Consider the following 17,048-nt stretch of genomic DNA (forward strand, 5'->3'; position numbering starts at 1 on the left):
AATGACCGAAGCTGGATCAATTTGAGCAACAAAATAAATAACAATGGTATTGGATTTTAACCTACAGAATAAATTAAATATTCATGAGACAGAGTGATATAAATCAATAACTGAGTAAATAAATGAGGGAAAGAATAGCTCTTAAAATAAAATTCCGCTTAGTGAGAAAGATGAGAGAAGTAGAAAATCAACATTAGGCAAACACCACAGTAACAATTACGGCAGACAAGATCCACCAAAGGATGCTAAAATTAGTGGGCAAAAGTTTGAGGAGAAACAAGATTTTCCTAGTCTCAAAGGATCTCCCACTAAAGACCATTAACTACAAGAGAAAAAATAATAACTTTGCAGTGGAGAAATTTGATACACACCCACTCAATCACATGATCAAGGTCTCCATCCCTTGTCATAAGACGTGAGCTCTTTGATGTGATGCATGGAAAAGGACACAAAATCATAATTTCAATAGATAAGTATATTATCTATTTAAAAAGTCATGGTTAAAAATTTTTTAAATATTATTGAATTTTTAAAATGTAAAACTATACAGTGAAAGTCTCTACACTTACATTAATGGCCTATTTTACACATGATTTCCAACATGTATTACTATGTCTAGAATAAATTTCCAGAAGTGAAATTGCAGACCAAAACGTTTAAGTGAACCGGGATTTAACATCTGCAAAAAATCGCCCTCCATCCAGAGTGAGCCAATTTACATTCAACATGATGTTTGTACTATTGTCTCAAAAAGAGACTGCATTACTGAGCATCTTAACTTGCACAAATATCATGGGTGAAATGTACTGTTTCAGTTATTTTTAATTTATATATTTCCTAACAGACATTTTTGAGTCATTTGTACTTTCTTACCTGTAAGTAGTTTCTTCATATCCATGGTCCATTTTTTCAATGAAGTAATTGGTTTTTCTCTTTTTATTAATTTCTAGGGGCTCTTTACATATTAAGAAGATTAATCCTTGATCTGCAGCATAACTTGCAAATATTTTACCTCATAGAAAGTTCTTTAACTGGCCCACCTTTTGAGGAGGGGTTCTGTTAGTGAGTCATCAGTGTTATCAGTTAGTAGTGGCTTCCAACTACTTCTATTCTCACAATTGGAACTAGTATAATTACCAGTTATATTAAAAGTAATAAAACATCAAATATTTTAAAGATTATCTGTTTCCATTTCTTCTAAATTATTTCTAATAAATTTAGGCTCTAGACATGATACTTACATGGAAGTTTTGCTTTGTATTTATTGGTCAAAAAGAGTTATATAAATCAGAACTTAATTAAATAAATTTTCACAGGAGTTTGGATCCAGCATATTATTTTTAAGAGCTAGCACTTTTTAAAATTCACTACGAAACTAGAGATTTTGCAGAAAAATACGGTCATCATCTTTCCTACAACCATAAAATCTCTGCGTTTATTTGAGTCAATGTCAAGTTGTCCTAGGATGCCCAATACATCAATCCAATGAGAAGCCACTGATCAGCAGCAAAAACTTGAATTCTAAATTATTACAGTAATTCCAGTAAAATGCCACGTCTAGACATGATCCCCATAACCTCAACCCCAGCCAGTAAGGAATGAGTTAGTCTCTGAACTCAGCATATCTACAACAAGGATGCTTCAGCCAAACCCTACTGTCATTGCCTCTTCTTTCAGTTTTCCTTTTATTACTAAATGGAATAAAAAATATATATTAAATGTTTTCCAACTTTTTTCATTGCATACGCACATCAGCAAAAAGTTTTGGCCTTGTATTTCCAATATATGCTTTACAACATTATAAATTATACACATTCTATCTAGTTATAAAATATTAATATTACCTTTCTGTGGTTTTTGATAAATAACCAAAAGTTCTAATAGTTTTCTCATTCCAAGTGAATCCTCTTGCACATACTCTAGAGGGTAAACATCATAATTCGGAGAGAGTTACAGTAGAGAAACTCGAAGACAAGTTCTGGTCCATAAAATCTGGTCTATCACAGCAAAAATATGCAATCTATTTGGAACTCAAGAACAGAGCAAGAAAATAGCAACTAATAAAAAGTAAAGGATCAAGTCGTTTTTTTAAGACTGACAGTACTACAGACGTTTAAAGACGTTCAAAGAGTTTAGGAAAGTGTTCATGGATGAGGTGAGGGTTGAATTGAGCCTTAAAGGAGAAGAGGCAGAATAAAGGCAAGAGCCTCATGAAGCAGATTTTACGGAATGGAAAGTTTCTGAACGTATCCTTGTATCAGGCAAGCTAGAGTAACACAGATTAAGTAGAGAAATAGGAATGGGGGTGGCACACCCATGAGGCTAGCCTGCTGACAGAAAAGGATGAATGACCAACCTCCTTGAATTTCTACAACACCTGCAGTTGGTGCTAAATACTTTCACAGAAAGCTTAGCCTTTAATGTGTGTGACAGTCACCCAGGCACGTCGTTCTAACGCAGATTCTGACAGAGTAGATGGGGTGGGGTGTGAGAGTCAGTATTTCTAAGAAGTTTAACGTGATGAAAATACTGCAGCTTCCTGGACCACATTTTGAGTACAGGACCAAGTACACAGAGGTCAACTTCCCCACAGTCCTTAATTTGTGATTTTTTTTTCAAAGATTCGTACCTGAGCCAACATCTGTTGCCAATCGTTTTTTTTTCTTCTTCTCCCAAAGCCCCCCAGTACTTCGTTGTATACTCCAGTTGTGAGTGCCCCTGGTTGTCCTTGTGAATTTTTTATTTTGACATAATTTCAAAATTACAGAAGATTTCAAAGGTACATACTGTCAACGTGACTTATGACTGTTGATGGCAACTTTGATCCCCAAGCTGAGGTAGTGTTGTCAGTTTTCTCCACTGTAAAGTTAGCCTTTTTCCCCCTTTTCCATGCTTTACTCTTGGGAAGGAAGTCTCTATGTTCAGCTCACACTTATGGAGTGAGGAGCAATGGTCTACTTCCTAGAGGATGGGGTATATGCATAATTATTTGAAATTCTCCTGCCCAATAGGTTTATTTGTTCCACTTATTTATTTATTCCATCATTTATTTATTTAAGTATGACCTATGGATATTTATTTTATATTTTGAGTTGTAACCCAAAACTCCTCTGTTTTGTTGTTTACCTTGCTCCATCCCTGGCCACCGGGAGCTCTTCCGGGTGGCTCCCATGTCCTTCTAACACACCTTCATCATCGTTTGGAGCTACTCTTGAACATTTTCTTGTTTTCTGCCACTGCAAGCTTCTCCAGGCTCATCTTGGTGCTGGATGCGCTGATTGCTACAAGGGAATCATCGCTTCTGGGCCCTCAGCTGACACAGCAACAAAACATTAGTGTGTATACTAACCTGTGCACATACACCGTCACAGCTGCGTGGACTAGCGTGCCCCGTCCCCTCGCCTGTCTGTAACCTCCCACCCCAACCGTGAGAAGCCTGGCTCCCACCATCCACCACCCCCTCACTTAACCGTCCAGTGTTAGTGTACACGCAGTGGTTTAATTTGCTGGCCTGTACCCCAAGGGAGATAGCTTCGTCACCTAGAGGACACTGCTTGTTACATCCCTTTTCCCTTGAGCTTTACAATCTCCACTCTTCTCCAGACCTGCTCAGGTGAGCACTTTCCCCCGTCCCCCTCAGGAAAGTTGTTTCATACATTTGTAATGCAGTCAAATTCTTTTTTTCCTCACAATTTGCATTAGATTCTGGTATTCCTCAACATTTGAAGTAATTTTTTAATGCATTTTAACTTAATTTTTAATCTTTATTGTCTTCTGTCTTGTTTAGGTTTAGTTTACTCTTTTTTGTTTGCTAAGGCGATAGTTTAGGTTGTTATTGATTGTAGACCGTTCTTCTTTTCTCATATATGCATTTCATGCTATAACTTTTCCTCTGAGCACTGTTTTCACTGCATCACACAAGTTTTGATAAGTAGTATTTTCACATTTTATTGAAATATATTTTTAAATTTCTCTTGATACTTTTTCTTGGACCTGTGTGTTATTTCAAAGCTGTGGTTTAATCTACAAATATTTGGAATTTTCCATATATTTTTCTGTTGATAATTTCTAGTTTAATTCCATTGCGATTGGAAAGTGCACTATACACAATTTCTATTATTTTAAGTTGTTAGGGTGTGTTCTATGGTCCAGAATGTAGTCTTTCTGAGGAGTCTTAGTGTGGACTTGAGAAGAACGTGCATTCTGCTCTTGTTGGGTGAACTGCTCTATAAACGTCAGACAGATCAATTCGATCGGTAACGCTCTTCAGGTCATCTATATCTTTACTGATTTTCTGCCTGTTTGATCTATCAAATACCGACAGAAGGGTGTTTAATTTTCCAACCACAATAGTGGACAAGATTTGTCTATTTTCCTTCTCTGTTCTTGCCTTCTGCATTTTGATATGCTGTTGTTGGGTGCCTACACATTTAGGGCTCTGTCTTCTCAGAGAATCAACCCCTTCATGATTCTGTCATTTCTCTCTTTATTCCTGATAATCCTCATTGTTCTGAAGTCCAGTTTGTCTAAAATTGAGTTAATTACTCCAGCTTTCTTTTTTTCCTGGCTCTCCTTTGATTAGCTAGCATAGTATATTTTTATTCCTTTGCTTTTAATCTACTTGGGTTTCTTTATATTTAAAGTGGTTTTCATATAGACAACAAGTAGTTGAGTCTTGTTTTTCAATCCACTCTGACAATCTCTGTCTTTTAATTGGTCTATTTATGCCATTCATATTTAAAGTGATTATGGATGTAGTTGGATTAGCATCTACCATGTTTGTAACCATTTTCTATTCACTGAATTTGGTTTTTTCTCCCCCCTCCCCGCTATTTCTGCCTTCTCTGGCTTTAACTGAATATTTTATATGATTCCATTTTATCTACTCTCAGCATATATCGATTGTACATTTTTAAAATTTAGTAGTTGCCCTAGAATTTATAATATATTTTAAACTAATCTAAATTCACATTCAAATAAGACTACAGCACTCCACATGTAACATATTAACTTATAACAGGGTATTTCCAATTCCTCTCACGTGCCCCTTGTGAAATACCTGTCATTCATTTCAATTATCCATATGTTATTATCACCCAATGCATTGTTACTATTAGCGTCTTAAACAGTTTTTAGATCAATTAAGAATAAGAAAAACATTTTTTAATAAAAGATTCTATTTTACCTTTAATTATTCTCATCGGATGTTGTTCTTTCTTTACATAGATCCAGGTTTCTGCCTATAACTTTCTCCATCTGCCCGAACTTCTTTTAACATTTCTTTATGAGTAGATCTGCTGGAGATGAATTACCTCACCTTTTGCTTTTCTGAGAAAATCTTTATATCTCCTTAACTTTCAACAGATAATTTTGCTGTACACATATCGTCCTAGGTTAGTGCGTTTTTCTTTCAATATTTTAAATGTTTTACACTATTCTCCTTGTGCTTGCACGGTTTCTGACAAGAAATTCACAGTAATTTCTGTATTACTCTTCTGTAGATAAGATTATTTCTCTGCTCCGCTTTCCTCCAATACCTTCTCTTTGTCCTTGGTCTCCTGCAGTGTGAACGTGATACGCCCAACTGCGCTGGGGTTTTGTGGTTTGGGTTTTGGTAATTGTCTTAGTTAGTGTTCTCCGAGTTCTTGGATGTGTGGTTTGGTGTCTTTTATGTTTCTTTTTAAGCCATTATAACATCAACTATTTCTTCTCTTCCATTCTCTCTTTCTTCTCCTTCCAGTATTCCAATTACACTTTATACATTTTAATATTGTTCCCAGTTTTCAGAAGGTCTTTTCTCTCATTGCATTTCAGTTTTGGAAGTTTCTATTGACCTGTCTCCTTGATCACTTATTCTTTCCTCAGCCATATAAGTCCTACTGATATGTCTGTCAAAGGCATTCTTCACTGCTGTTAATGCGTTTTTTATTTCTAGCACTTTTGTTTGATTTTTTCTTCGAGTTTCCACTTCTCCGCTTACATTACCCATCTCTTCTTACATGTTGTCTACCTTTTCCATTAAAGACTTTAGCATTTTAATCACAATTATTTTAAATCCTAGTCTGATAATTCCAACATCCGTGCCATACCAGAGTCTGCTTTTGATGATTGCTTTGTCATTTCAAATTGTGTTTTTTCTTGACTTCTGGCATGCTTCATAACATTTTTTATTCAAACACGTTTTGTTGGGTGATAGCAAATGAGGCAAACAGTCCTTTAGTTTGAAGATGTATGTTAGTCTGCCCAGGAGCTGGGCTGCGGAGATCACGACTGCGATGCTGTTGTAAATGGCATTTTTATTTCAATTTCCAGTTGTTTGCTATAAGTATGTAGAAATTTGACTTGTGTGTATTGAAACTGTACCTACACGATTGTTAAATTCACTGAGTTTGAGTAGTTTCTTTGCAGATTCCTCAGGATTTTCTACAGGGACAATGCCACCTACGAACAGGAGTCTTACTTTATTTCCAATCTTTGTAACTTTTCCTTTTTTTCTTAAGTTTTTTCACTAGCTAAGAATTCCAGTACACTGTTTTACAGAACAGATGAGAATGAACATCCTTCTGTTTCTCCTAATCTTAAGAGAAAAGCGTTCAACATTTCACCATTAAATATATTGGCTGAAGGTTTTAGGTAGATGCCCTTTATCTGACTAAAGAAGTTCCCTTCTACAGCCAGCTCGCTGAGGTGCCTTTTATTTCAAAAATGGGTATAACATTTTGTCAGGTACTTTATCTACATAGTCAGAAATTGTCATAAGATTTTTTTCTCCTTTATTCCGTTGATATTTCAAACTGCTGTAGAATAACGCCATCCTCTGGTAAATGCCACCTGGTCATGGCTGCCATCCGGTCCACCACCACATTCACACAAGGCTATGCTTCCCACAGGCTGCTCCCAGCCCATTGCTGGGTGCATGCAGAGTACAAGGCAGGACTTTTCTGGCAAGACAGGCGACTGCTCCAAAGGCAACCTTGGCTCAAGAACTCCCCATTCACGGCCAAGACGCTCTTGACCTGCGTTACCATGCCCTCCTACCCAATCTCCACTCCTTCCCTTTGTCTCTCCCTGAGTGTTAGACTCACACCCTATTCTTGTACATTCTTCTCATTTTGCCTTCTTTCACAATAAATCTCTTGCACATCTAATTCCATCTTGGAGTCTGTTTCTCCAAGACCCAAAATGATGCAGAGGGGTGTAAAAATATCTAGCAATAATGGTGAATTTGACTTTTTTCCCTTTGTTTTGTCAGCTCTGCCTCAGGTACTCTGAAGCTCTATTATTAGGCAAATAGATGTTTCTTTTATTCTGAAATTAAGAGATAGAATATAATCTTTTATATTTACCCACACATCTACTATTTTCCGTGTTCTTTATTCCTTCCTGTAGATCTGAGTTTCTACCTAGTGTGATTTCTGTCACAAGTAAGGGTAAATAAAATTAAAGAGAACACCCAAAAAAAAGAACTTTCTTTAGCATTTATTTTCGGATAGGTTTACTAATGATGAACTCCCTCAGTTTTCACGTATCTAAAATGTTTTTATTTCACCCTCATTTGTTAAGAATATTTTCTCTAGATACAGAATTCTACATACACTATTTTTTTTCTTAGTATTCTAAACATATTTCTCCATTATGTCTAAGTCTCATTGTTTCTGGTAAGATATCAGCCATCCCTCCTGTTACAAATCCTTATATGGAAGGTGTCACTTTTCTCTGGTTGCTTTCAAGATTTTCTCTTTTTATCTTTAGCTTTTAGCAGTTTGACTATGTGGGACTTTAATTTTTATTTAATTTAGGGCTTGCTGAACTTTTTGAATCTGTAAGATTATTTTTTTCTCCAAATTTGGAAATTTTTCAGTCGTTATTTCTTCAAATATTTCTGCCTTGTATTGTCTCTCTCTTTCTCCATATCCACCTCCTGCTCTATTTCTACTGCCTTATCTCTCTCTCTTCCTCCTTTCCACTCTTCAACTTCTAGGATTCCAACTGCACATCTATTGGAATATTTCCGATTGCCCCGTGGGTACTTGAGGCTCTGCTCATTATTTTCAATCTTTTTTTTTTCTGAGTTCCTCAGGCGGGACAACTTCTTTTGATCTATTTTAAGGTTTACTAAACCCTTCTGTTATTTTCAATATGCTCATAAGCCCTTCATTAAAGTTTTTATTTCAGGTGTTGAACTTTTCAGTTTGAGAATTTCCATTTGGTTGTTATTTGTAGTTTTCATTTATTGTCTGAGATTTTTCTGTCTCTTCATTAATTATATAACATTCTGAAGTCTTGAGTGTATTTTTCATAGTTTCGTTAAAGTCCTTGTTTGCTAATTTTACCATGTGTGTCATCTTGGGGCTGATTTATGTAAACTGCTCTGTCTCGTTGTTAGGAGTTGCATTTTTCTGTTTCTTCACATCTGATAACTTTTTAGTGTTCTGGACATGGTGGACATTATATTGTAAAGTCTCTGGATTCTGTTATCTTCCTCTGAAGAGTATTTATTTTTATTCTAGCAAGCAGTTAACTTGGTTGAACTCAAATTCAAAACATGCCTCCACTGTGGTGAGCAGCAGCTAAAATATCTGGTCAATTATTTCAGCCTTCAATCTACTTTTTCTGACCAAGTGCCTTACAACCCCCTCACTCCACTTTCTCGCGTGCACTGCAGAGTGAGGCAAGAATGGGAGCAGAGCTCTTTGCACATTTGAGGGCTTCCCTTTCTGTGGCTCCTCTCTGGGATTTCCTTTGCACTCTTACCTGCTCTGGCAGCCCTGACTCCATCCTCTGACTACTCGAGCCGTTAACACTGTGGCTTATTGCTTAAGTTATAGCTTTTCCATCCTCACAGCTGGAGAGTCCTCTCAGTCCAAAGCCATATAAAATTAAGTATCACCCAATGCAGCATCCTATTTTTTATAGTTGACTTTCCTCTGGTTTTGGCCTTCAAATATTTGTAGTTATTGTTGGTGTTACTTTTGCCCAGAGTTTATCATTGTTGTCTGCGGGCCGGCTAGTCCAATACGAGCTACTCTGATATCGCCAGAAGCTGAACTCCTTCACTTCATTTTGGAACTGATTACGTGTCTTCAATCAGGAGACACCAAGCAAGACCACGGTGCACGCTGGAAGCCCAGGGTTGTTAGTGCCACAGCAACATTGGTCTTCATGCCTGTATACTATTTTTAAATGTATTTATTTTGGAATACACGATGTAGCACATTGGCCAAAAACAAAAAACAGTCAAGACAATAACCTTAGATTAAAATCTAGGCCCTACCATTTACTCACTCTATAACTTGCACTATTAAAATTTTCTAAACTTAGTTTCTTCATTTATGGCACAGGGTTAATGAACTATCTGCTTATGTGTAGGCTAACTCTGCACTCAGGGACAATATTCTATAAATACTCACCAGTAAGGTCATACTCATCATGTACAGTCCGTTTCCACCCTGATTTATCAGTGTCTGCAGTAGCAGTTGTTGAATTTAGTTAAATTTGCTCTTTCCATATCCATTGCCAAGCCCCTTCTCTTTTGCCAGCACCCATTTCCTACATCTAGGAGAGGCATGCAGAAGCCATGTAGGGGAGGAAGACATTTCCTCTACCCTCTCTGGGTTCGTCTGGCTGGAGAATGAATTAAATTCACATAAGACATGAGACAGAATAACAGGAGAAAATTAAACAAAGCTTTATAACATGTATACATGGGAGAGGTTCAGGCAAGCTGAGCAACTTGCCAAAATGGCTTAAGCCACCACCTTAAATATCTTATCCAGCTAAAGACAAAGGAGGATGTTGGGGGTGGGGGGAGTCAGTTACAGGAGTTTACCAGACAAGCACAATAAACAGGAATAAGATTATTATGCAGATTTAAGTCCTTGCATCCTGTATTGATAGGAGTTTCTAGAGATAAGGTCATCCCCCTTCTTCTTGGTACAGAGGGAGACAACTTTACAGATGGAGATTTCCCTTACAAATGTAAATGTTTCTTAATAAAGGGTAAGTAAATTCTACTTTTCAGTTGCTTTCCTGTCTGCAAAGTAACCAGCCCCAAATAATCATCATGTCAAAGAGACATATCTTGGGCTGGCCAATTCCAGGACCCCACAGGCAACTGAGGGTTTCAGGAGAAACTTTGCTTCCTGATGGGAGTGATAAACCTGACAGGCCTAGACTAAAATTATTCAAGATGGCTTATGCAAACATATACAATTCAACAGGAAAAAAATAAACTCAGAAAGAAAGAAAGTCAAAAGGTAAAATAGAGTTACTAAAATTGACACAAAATTCATTCTTAAAGAGACATTTACTTGCTACAGGCAGTTCCAAAATCTGATTTGAGTTTCCTAGCAGATAAAGGAAAAAGGGAAACAAGTCACTTGGTATTAAGAACTAAGACAAAATTTTTTTCTTCAAGGTCAAATAATAGCACAATGTAAGAGGGGAATTAGAACTTCCAAGATGTATCCTAAGCTTCTGAGCAATCACCCAATGCCTCAGGTTAACCCGGGCTGTCGAAGGGAACTCAGATTTCACACCTTTGTCCCACACCTAATAGGAAGGAGAAGAATTCACTACAATAAAAGTGAATTTATCACAGGGGAAAAAATGTATCTGCTCCAAGCTGATAAACAAAAAATTCTTAAAAGTTGTCTCCTATGATAATTTCCTGCAAAGATTATTTCCTTAAACGTTTACATTGGCATCCTGAGAAAAAAGTCGGCCCGGGCAGTTTCTGAAAGACTCTAACATACCCAACTTGCTTTTATTTCTAAATCTGTTTACAACTTTAAACACCCTTGCAAACCAAGAAAATGGACTCGCGTAAGAGACAAAGAGACACTCATGCATAGTAAGTATCCAAACCTCGAGGCAATCTTAGAGAGGGGGTCTCTCAAGAGAAGAAGTAGCATTTTCTCTGTGGTGCACTCTCTATTTACTGTGAAGGATATATTGTCTAATAAGGAGTTGTACATAAGTCTGGAAACAGAAAATCTGCTTCAGGAAAACAGTTGCCTCTTGTCCTAAAGGAGTTCAGAAATCTCAAAAGCAAGGAAGTATTTGGATTTTCTGACACCATCCAAAAGAAAATTTCAGCATTTCTTTTAGAAAGTTTGGGGTAGTTCCCCTACTCAGGAAGTCTGCACCGCAGGAATATCCTGTATTTGTCATTACCCACTCATTCGAGGTAAAGGTAAACGAGAAAACATCGGCTGCAGCGCATTGTGGACGGGAAAGCAAACAGGGATGAATGTTAGAGCCAAGGCAAAGGCCAGGTCTTGTCTCTGGTCCTGGGGATTTCTTCTCAAGATGAGCAGCTGGTCAGGGCTCCAGGTGGGGCTTGTCAAACGGCTGCAAGCCCATTACATGGAGGCTGGAGTAGACGCCCAAGGCCCCGACCCCCAGATGACTTGAAGGGTGTCCCATCCCGGTAATACACAAAGGCACAGTATAGCTTCAAATTACAGGTTTCGATTAAGTTTTCAAAAATGTGGAGTTTTTTATCACTAGGTATAGGGGGTCATTATTCGAGCATAGAGCTGTATTTGAATAAATAAATAAATCAGAAACCTATTTATTCTGTTTCAAGGTTTCTTTAGTGCTTGATGATAAATTCCATGAGTAGAGTTAAAATCCTTAGAAGTCATAACACATAATTTGGAAACCATCTCCTCTCACTTAGCCTAATTCATCAGATCAGGATTCCGAGGGCAGAGACCGTTTGGTCCTCCTGAAGCCGTGCTGCGAGAACAAGCGATGGTCGTGTTCGGCTGTCACAACCTCCTGCCGGGAGATGGCCCATCTTGAACTCTGGCATCAGCTGCTCCAGACACATTTTGCTCAGTTTTATGAATGAATGAACTAACTAAAAAGAATCCTAATCTTCTAATTATTTGTAAACTATTTACATCCACTCTGTTCCCAATTTAGGTTTTTGAAGTGATTCTGCAGTCGCCAAAATTCTGTAGTTCACCTGTAGTTCAGTATTCTTTCACCTTCAAAGAATACCAGGAGTGTCTCAGCCTACATTTTAAATATGAGGAAGCAAGCTTGTGAAGTGAGCAATAAAAATACACTGAACTTTTTAGAACATACAATTACATACTTTCAAACATGCCTATTTCAAGAAGACGAGAGTCAGCTCCATGACAGCAAAGCCCGTGCCCGCCTCACTCATCAGCTCTCTGTCGGTGCTGGCAGAGTGCAGGCACGCAGTCAACATTCCTTGAATAAATAAGAAAATATAGGCTTCTTCTAAGAGACGCGTCATTATGCGTCTAAACCATTTCCCATTCATGCTAACTGTGACCTTTAAAAAATAAAGAAATTAATCTGTCTGCTGCCAGCCCAGGATGAGCTCAGAAGTCCTCCTGGCTTCTCCTGACTCCCCATCAGAGACAGGAGTGTCCCCGGCCAGGTGGCTGCCAGACCCGCGCTGAAATCGCTGCTGTCTCTCCATCAGCTATCAGCATTTATGCCACGTACCTGCCCCTGAATTTGAGGGAGATAAGTTTTGTTTTTTAAGCAAATACAGAATTAAAGTGAAAGAGATAAAGAGTTGTTCCATCAAAGAATCTTATCACCTGCTTTGCTTAAATATGCCAATGTGAGCTTTAAGAAAGTTTGACCAAGAGTAATAGAGATGACTGGATTTGTTTTTATTATTGATGCATGAACGGGTGCTGGTAATCTTTGAAAGTACAGGAAATCTCCAGACAGTTTTAGATAGGCTATTTAAAACGCACCTACATGGAGGAATAAACAGATTCCTTGCTGTCTGACACTGAGGCTTCGGGCTGTGGCTGAGCATCTCCTTTCAGGCACCTCTCAAACTCCACATAAGTAATTGGGAATTGATCCCAGGCCCTGGGGCCCTGTGAGGACCAGGCCCTGCTGACTTTGCCTGGCTAACTCTGCCTTCACCTGTACCTCCTGTGTTCCACCTTGAGGAAGACTCCCCCTGACTCGAGAGCATGTGTGGGCACGCCCCGAAACCCCGCTCTGAAGTGCCCTGTGGAGCCGGAGCCACCAAACGCGCTGCCTCCCTTCTCTCCCACAGTTAACCACCTTCTGAGCGCCCAGGAACACTGCCCTCGGCTCTCCAGAGTTTCTGAACATGTCTCTACACGGAGACATTCAGTCAGAAAGGCTGCAGTCAGGGCCAAGGAGAGTGAAAAATGAGCTTACAAATATCGGGCAGGACACACGGGTTTTTTCTTGCACTCAGAGAACTCAAGTTTCTGCATGACAGTTTGAGACTCAGGCAACCACCACGCTTTAAAATGCGTGTGAGGGATGACAGTTTGCTCCCTGAATCCCACTGGCTGGCAGAGCCCTGCACAAATTATTAGAAAGTGTGTGGGATGGGAAGAGGATTCAGTCTCAATCATTAACCTACTGGCAGCTATATGCATGCACTGTAATCATATCCACTCATTATTGCCTCTCCAGTTGCCCCCAAGGGCTGGCATTGAATGAGTTAAAGTGGAGTGACTTGGCCATTAAGGTTATAAGAAAATACTCCTGAGGTGTCTGACTGAAGGTATGTGCTTGCTCTTTGTGTGGAGAAGGAAGAGCACGGAGAGGCTGGAAAAGGAAGGGATGGGCTTTGGAGAGCGCATTAAGCCGAAATAACACACTTGTCCTGACCATCCTGGGTACTGGGTACTGTGTCTCCATAATTAGCGGGAGCAACACCCTTCTGCGGGTTGGAAAAGCCAGTAAGAAGGAGACAAGTTAAGCTAGCATACATCAAAAATAATTGACAATGGTTAGGCTTCATCGTGGAGAAGCCTGCCGTGGCACCCCAGCCACCAGCCCACCACCCACCTGAGAATTCTTATTTGAAAAGGACGTCAGAGGATTACAGAAGATCCTCGTGTCGGCTCCAATTAGGATCAACGCTGCTGCTGCCGCTCCCCGGGCGCTCGGGACGCAACGACGAAAACATACTGGCCCCTGCTGGAACTCTGCGGAACTGCAGCCTGACCTCTCGCCAGACTCCGCCGGAAACCGAGGCGTTCGCAGGGGCCCAGTCGAGGGGGTGGTGCTCCTTTGTTTGAAAGAAGCCTCTATATCACAACACCAAAACAAAAATAACTTACTCATTGCAAATATTACTTCAGAATACTCCATGAATCCAAGACAATTAACGCTTCTAACGACGCAGCCTTGTACTTTCTGAGTGGCATTTCTATTGCTGTCCTGGTTGAAATTGTGGGCAACAGGCAACTAGCATCAAATCTGGGTCCTCTCTATCACTTCTTAGACCCTCATAAACTCACTCTCCCCAAAATCTAGAATTATTTTTGAAGAAACTCAAAACCTTGGAAATACACTGAGATTTTGAATTATTATTTTGTTTCTACTATGTTATCCCACAGTTCGAATCTTGGTGACAATTTCCTTCTAAGCTATTTTCCACATGAACAAAGGTGATAAACTTGTGTTATAGTAGAATATTACTGAGAAACTTTGCCTCTTAAGAATTCTTAGAGAAAAGCTGAGGCAAGAGAGCTTTTCCAGCACATCTGGGATGCCCAAGTTGTTTTCCAGCTAAGCAATTTTAAGACAAGGAGCTCAGAATACACGACTTCCTATTTTGTGGGATGCATTAAATGACGTCGATATTGTTAGAATTCTTGCTCTGTGTTGGGGGTTAGAAAGAGGAAGGATTTCTTGGATGAGTTAACGGAACAATTATATCACTGTCAGCAACACCTCAGCGTGCCCATTAGCTGGCCGGCCCCTGAGGTTTGATGCTCCCCTGAGAAGAGAGGCTGTTCCATGCACAGACTGTGTAGTCCGCTCCACGTGAGGGTGGTCACAGCAACCCTCAGCTCAACCCACTGTTCTGAAGAGGCACACTCTCAGTCAAATGGAAAAGATCGCAAGCTCCGTTCCAGTTCTGTATAAAGAAAATTTGAAGGTATGTTGTACTTATAATAGTTTGGTGGTCACCCTAATATGAGCCCTTTTCTTAAAAAGAAAAGAAAAGCATTCTATGATTAGGGTAAATTAAGTAACTCATAATAAACTGATTATGTAAGTGATGTCATCCTGGTTTTGTATTTACAGTGAAAAAAATTGAGTCAAAATACCCAGCTGCGGAATGTGAGCTCTAAGAAAGCAGGGACCCTACGTTTCAATCTCCAACACCAAGGACATTGCCTTACATATAACAGGCATTTATTAAATACTTTTAATTTGTGAACTATATATTCTTAAAATAATATTACCCAGCTTGTGTCCTGACTTTTCATTTTCCAAAAATATAACCATGGGAAAATTACTGACAATTTCTCTAAATCCTGATTTCTTTAACTATAAAAAGAAGACAATTACAACTACCATCTTAAGAAAATAAAAGGAGATCAAGTTTACAAAGATATCTTATGAATTTAAAAGCAGAACACAAATTGCATTTTAAGTAAGACTGTTCATGTAATGTCTTGAATAAATGTTTCTCTTCTATTCTAAGGTGAAGGAAAAATTAGAATAAAGGGCTCATAAAGGTGACAGAATCTGAACCAACATCAATAAATGGAGTTAAGTGAGAAAAAAACAAGTTAATAGCATTCGTTAAAGAAAAGCAATTTCAAAGGAGTCACATGGATTATTGTTATAGATTATCCTCATCAGAGACAAGGACACACAGGAGGGAGGACAGAGTATGAGTAATCCTCCATCAGGGAAACAAAAATAGAAATTCGCTTGACTTCCCAGAAATGTTGCTGTCAGAGGTGCCCAGGTAGGAAGCCTCAGCAGGCATGGCTGTGAGTCAGGCGCAGCCACTCTGAGAGCCCCTATCCATGACCTTTACACTTTAAATTGTTCCAGAAACAAACATACGTTACCAGGAATACAGAGAAAGACATTCCAAACCATAGTTACCATTTAGGATACAAAACATCAACTAAAATGCCTATTTGCTTCATAAGAAAGTTTCACAGGCTTAAAGTCAAGGATAAATACTTCTCGGAACCTGTCCAGGTTGCCATGCGACTTCCTGTAGCTCATTTTCAATGACAGACATGTAATTAAAAAGGAAAAATGACGTAGAAGATGAAAGACTGCGTGGGAGAGCTCCTGCAATGTGTGCCAAAATGTTCCTCTGCTACGAGCAGGTTGAGGTGACGCGCAGTGCACTGGCCTCATTTAGGAACCTTAGTGACACACTTCAGGACCCGTCACTGAACACCATGGAAACCCTCACAGGGGTGGGGACGAGATCTGGCCATCCCAGCCAGCCAAAGTCCAGCCGCGGTGCTGCAACATCCCAACACATCTCAGTGCTCTGTGGCAACACAGCTCACCCTTTAAAACGCACGCCACCTCCCAGTGCTCTTTATTTTCAAAAGGAAACTTAGTTTACATGCAAATGAATCCAAAAGTGTACAGGCTCATGCTCCACACCCATCGACTGAATCCTGTGGCTGCAGCCCATCGCAGTCATTCAACAAACAGTAAGCCCCGTGCTGCAGAAGTACTATCCCGCAGATTCTTTCTTAGATAAAACGTTCAGTGGCAGATACCATCCAGGTGACCAGGCTACTCAAGTTATATGTGTAGGGTAACCACTATAAAACTTGTGAGAGTATGAAAAGCACTCAGAAATTTAAATTATAATTTACACTTTTTTTAAACTACGCCACAAGTCAGAATCATAAAAGTTGCAAAATTCATCAAAAAGAATGATCTGGTGACCAAAAAAAAAATCAATAAACGAGATGAAACCAGTAGCGTTAAGCCTCAATTCCTGAACCCAGCCACTTTTCCAATCTCATTCTTCAGGCCGTTCCTAAATCATTTACGCCTCACCTGGATAATGACAATTAAGCATTATTCAGCATTCTTCACTTCTAATTCCTCTCCTCTCTATTGTCACTTTAACTGTAATGTATTATTATAACCTAGTCATTATTTAAGTGACTTCTTTGATTAGTGGTTTTGGGAAGCTTAGCATAATTCAGTTTCTAAAAAGTGTAATGCTATAATTATCTTAAACTGATGATGAAAATCATTTCAATAAAGAGAAAATTTCCCCT

This window comes from Equus quagga, chromosome 3 (genome assembly GCF_021613505.1).
Source record: "Equus quagga isolate Etosha38 chromosome 3, UCLA_HA_Equagga_1.0, whole genome shotgun sequence".
Taxonomy (NCBI): Eukaryota; Metazoa; Chordata; class Mammalia; order Perissodactyla; family Equidae; genus Equus; species Equus quagga.